At 35.6% G+C, this 4,742-nt stretch overlaps 1 pseudogene; it reads left to right on the top strand.

The window, feature by feature from the left end:
* Window positions 1-1,126: 1,126 nt before the first annotated feature.
* On the top strand, window positions 1,127-1,273 carry LOC118010979 (annotated as a pseudogene).
* Window positions 1,274-4,742: the final 3,469 nt, after the last annotated feature.

Raw genomic sequence — 4,742 nt, 5'->3', positions numbered from 1 at the left:
GGGAGATATGGTGCCCCTACTTTAGGGTAGAGTCTCTGCATAATTTATTTGGAATGCTTTTCTAGGGGAGACTTGTCTCTTCTTCCCACTTATTAATTTATTCAATCACTTATGTTACTATAGACTCATGGGCATTTATTTTATGTTTTGACTTATAATCCAACACTATTTTATTCATTTCTTTGCTTAAATTGTTCTAGCTTTGGCCATTGGGAGCTCTTTTAGTTGGTTCCTGTGGCTCTTTGACACAAACTGATCAATTTTTTTTAAGATTTTTTTTATTCATTTATTTGACAAAGAGAGAGAGAGAGAGAGCACAAGCAGGGGGAGCCGCAGGCAGAAGGAGAAGCAGGCTCCCCTCAGAGCAGGGAGCCTGATGCGGGGCTCAATCCTAGGACGCTGGAATCATGACCCAAGCCGAAGGCAGTTGCTCAACCAACTGAGCCACCCAGGCGCCCCAAACTCATCAATTTTTTTGTTTTTGAGCACCTTCTTATTTTCTGACCCTACAAGACACTCAAGGCTCATCTTGTATATTTGTTGTCCCAGTCCTAGAATCAGCCATTGGGCCAAGGAGCACAGATTCTTTTTTTTTTTTTTTTTTAATAATATTAGAAACCAAAATCTGGGTTCCAAGTGTGCTTGTTGCTACTGGGGTGTTGTTTCTTTTTGATCCTCTCAGCTAATACAGCAAAAAATACATGTGCATATATTTCTCAATGCAACAATCCCAATATTAAGTTAAATATGAATCTTACTCGTGTCTCCAACTCTAATCCATCAGCACACCCTTTCATTCTGGCCTCCCCCTTTGCTTATCTGTAAATTCCCATGCCAACAGTGAAAAACCTGGAGTACACCATGTTTTATCCGTTTTGTTCAATTCCAGTGTATATGTATAGCAGTATCAGGACTGTTAACCCATACCTTTGTGGGAAACAGCTTTATCAAGTAAGTTACATTTATGTGCAGTTTCATTTGCCTGTAGTTTTACAGATTCCATTCATTTCCAAAGTTAAAGTCAGCACCTTGTCCCCCAACTTATTTCATACAGTTAGATGCTCTTGTCACAATCTTTATTCTTTCTTGGGATCCTCTGACCTCTTAAATGACTTTTTAAAATTTAATCGCTTCTCGGCCTTTTGGCTAAGATCAAGTGTAAAATTTATATACATTAAAGTTCACTTTTTGTGCTGTAGCATACTATAGGTTTTGACAGATGCATGTCATGTATCACCATTACAGTGCCATACAGAATAGTTTCACAACCCTAAAAATCCCCTGTACTTCACATATTCATTCCTCCCCTATTTTACCTCCTCTTGGCAGCCACTGATGCTGTTACTGTCTCTATGGTTTTGGCTTTTCCAGAAAGTCATGTAATGGGAATCATACTATATGTAGCCTTTTCCGATTGGCTCTTTCAATTAGCAATATGCATTTAAGGCTCCTCGATGATTTTTTGTGGCTTGATAGTTCATTTCTTCTTATCACTGAATAATATTCCATCGTATCAGTGTGCCACAGTTTGTTTATCCATTTACTATTGAAGGACATTTTGGTGGCATAAAGCTGCTATAAACATTCACGTGCAGGTTTTTCTGTAGACATATGTTTTCAACTCATTTTGGGTAAATACTTAGGAACATGATTGCTGGATTGTATGACTAGATTGTATTTAGCTTTGTAAGAAAATGTCAAAATGTCTTTTGAAATGGCTGTACTATTTTGCATTTCCATCAACAATGAATGAAAATTCCTCTTGCTCCACAGCCTGTCAATATTTGGTATTGTTAGTTTTTTGAATTTGGGCCATTTTAATGAGTATGTAATGGTATCTCCTTGTTTCAATTTGCAATTCCTTCATGATATATGATATTCAGCATTTTTTCTTTTTTTAAATTTTTTTATTCTTTTAATTTAAATTCAATTAATTAACATATAATGTATTTTTTGTTTCAGGGGTACAGGTCTGTGATTCGTCAGTCTTATATAATACCCAGTGCTCATTACATCACATACACCTCCCTCCCTGCAATGTCTATCACCCAATTACCCCATCCCTCCACCCTCCTCCCCTCCAGCAACCTTCAGTTTGTTTCCCGAGATTAAGAGTCTCTTATGGTTTGTCTCCCTCTCTGGTTTCATCTTGTTCCATTTTTTCCTCTCTTCCCCTATGATCCTCTGCCTTGTTTCTTAAATTCCACATATCAGTGAGATCATATGATAATTGTCTTTCTCTGATTGACTTATTTTGCTTAGCATAATAACCTCTAGTTACAGCCACATCGTTGCAAGTGACAAGATTTCATTTTTTATGACTGTGTAATATTCCATTGTGTATATATATCACATCTTTATTCATCTGTTGATGGACATCCGGTTGAGCATTTTTTCATATGCTTATTTTCTACCCATATATCTTCTTTGGAGCTGTGTCATTCAGACTTTTTACTCATTTCTTAATTGGGTTATTTTCTTATTGTTTAGTTTTAAGAATTATTTATATATTTTGGAAACAAGTCCTCTATTAAATGTGTGTTTTGTTAATATTTTCTCCCAGTCTGTAGTTAGTTTTTTTAATTCTCTTAACAGTGTTTTTTGCAGAACAGAAATTTTTAATTTTAATAAAGTCCAACTTTTTCTTTCATGGATTGTTCCTCTGATATTACATCTTAAAAGTTCTTCACCAAACCCAAGATCACCTAAATTTTTTCCTATGATATCTTTTAGAAGTTTTGCAGTTTTGTGTTTTGCTTTTAGGTCTCTGATCCATTTTGAGTTAATTTTTGTGAAAAGTGTAAGGGTTTGTGTCTATATTCATTATTTTTCGTATAGACATTCAATTGTTCCATCACCATTTGTTGAAAAACTTTTTTTCATTGAATTGACTTTTCTCCTTTGTTAAAGATCAGTTGACTCTATTTGTGTCTTTCTGGGATTTTTATTCTGTTCTGTTGATCTATATGTCTCCTGTTCTCCCAGTACCATGCTGTCCTGATTACTATAGCTCTACAGTAGGTCTGGAAGTTGGGTAATGTTAGTCCTACAACTTTGTCTTCCTCTTTAGTATTATATTGACTATTCCGGGTCTTTTGGCTTTCCATATATACAGTTAGAATCAGTTTGTCAGTATCCACAAAATAACTTACTGGAATTTTGATTGAGATTTCAGTGACTATAGATCAATGGGGGAATTAATGACATCTTGACAATATTGGGTCTTTCAATCCATGAACATGGAACATATCTCCATTTATTAAAAGGTTCTTTGATTTCTCTCATTGTAACTTTCCACATATAGATTCTTTACATATTTTAAAAGAATTATCCCTAAGTACTTTGTATTTTGTTAGATTTATATGTATTTTAATTTAAACCAGAGCCTTGGACAAAGCACTTGACTAAAAGTTGTATTCTTGTTAATGAAACAAGGGGAGCAAGGCTTGTGTCAAGGAGAGTTGACCTAAGAAGTACAGGGTACTATTCTCCATGCCTAAAGCTGATAGCATATGGAGTAAGAGTTGAAGAGTTGGGGGCAAAGAAGGTTGCTTTATGGAAGTGGATCCAGTTGTGTCATTTTGTCCAAAATTAACTTACAGCTAGCCTCGTCAGTCAACTAGCATCATATCATACAAGGTCATGATAAAGTAGTAAGGACTTATGTGTCTGAAAAGTACTTAGGATCTGTTAATCAGTTGGAGTGATCATTTACAGATCGAGTAATTGTTCCCCATTCTCTATAAATCATGTAGTCTCCTTTTTATACCATTTGAACACATTTTGTCAAATATAACCTTTTAAACATTAAGCTTCTGAGCTGCTTAGGAATCATCATACATGTGCACACTGTCCTTTCCTTCTTAAGAGCTTCTGATATCTTCCTACTTCAAAGAAAACTTTCTGGGTCCTTTGGAAAGTAGAAAATTTTCTTTGACTCCATTCCTTCCATAATTTTATATTTAACCACCCCCTTTGCAATAAACATATTTCTATCTCCACATACATACATATTTATTGAAAGTTTATTTCACTGCTTGGGTCTTTGGCTGCTATTTTTTATCACATATTGTCACATCTTAAAGGGTAGATTTAATAGAGAAATACAATGAAGCAGGCATTGAATAAATTATTTGATGCAATAATGACTGTGTATGGAGGAGCTAGGCCAACAGGCTTAATGCCAACAAAATGATGCCAATGTCAGCATAACAACATCAACTCCAACACAACGCTATTGATATCAGCATTTTAGTATTTGAGTAATATCGTTGGCACTAGTGGAGAATGGACCTAATATAGGCTATTAGACCCTTGCTGGCTCAGAGTCACTCATTGCATGCCTTCTGGGGGTCAGAACATGTGGCACAATTCATAAGTGGGAGATAAACGGGCACTTCAACACTATTTGATGGCATCCATATTCTATACCTTTACTTGCTAGCAGGTACTTTAAAATGTACTTATTTTCAATTTAATAAAATAATATGGCAAAATGTGTAATGGAAAGACTGAATTTCTTTTGTTATTTTAATCCACATATGCTTTCTAGATTTGGAGAGCTGAGAAGTCTTGGAATAAGGATTATAATTCTAAGCATTGCTATCAGTAGGTTAACACCTTTTCCATGTGCATAGTGAGATGCCAGCCTTGGCCTGATTCCCAGCCTTTACTGACCTTCTTGCCACACATCATGAGGACACTTGATCTTCACTTGCAAGCTAGACCTCTTCTCAAGCTTT

This window comes from Mirounga leonina, unplaced genomic scaffold, assembly GCF_011800145.1.
Source record: "Mirounga leonina isolate KUSES-001 unplaced genomic scaffold, KU_Mleo_1.0 Mir_129, whole genome shotgun sequence".
NCBI lineage: Eukaryota > Metazoa > Chordata > Mammalia > Carnivora > Phocidae > Mirounga > Mirounga leonina.
The sequence above is the reverse complement of the archived record's forward strand: the minus strand, read 5'-3'. Positions and strand labels throughout refer to the sequence as shown.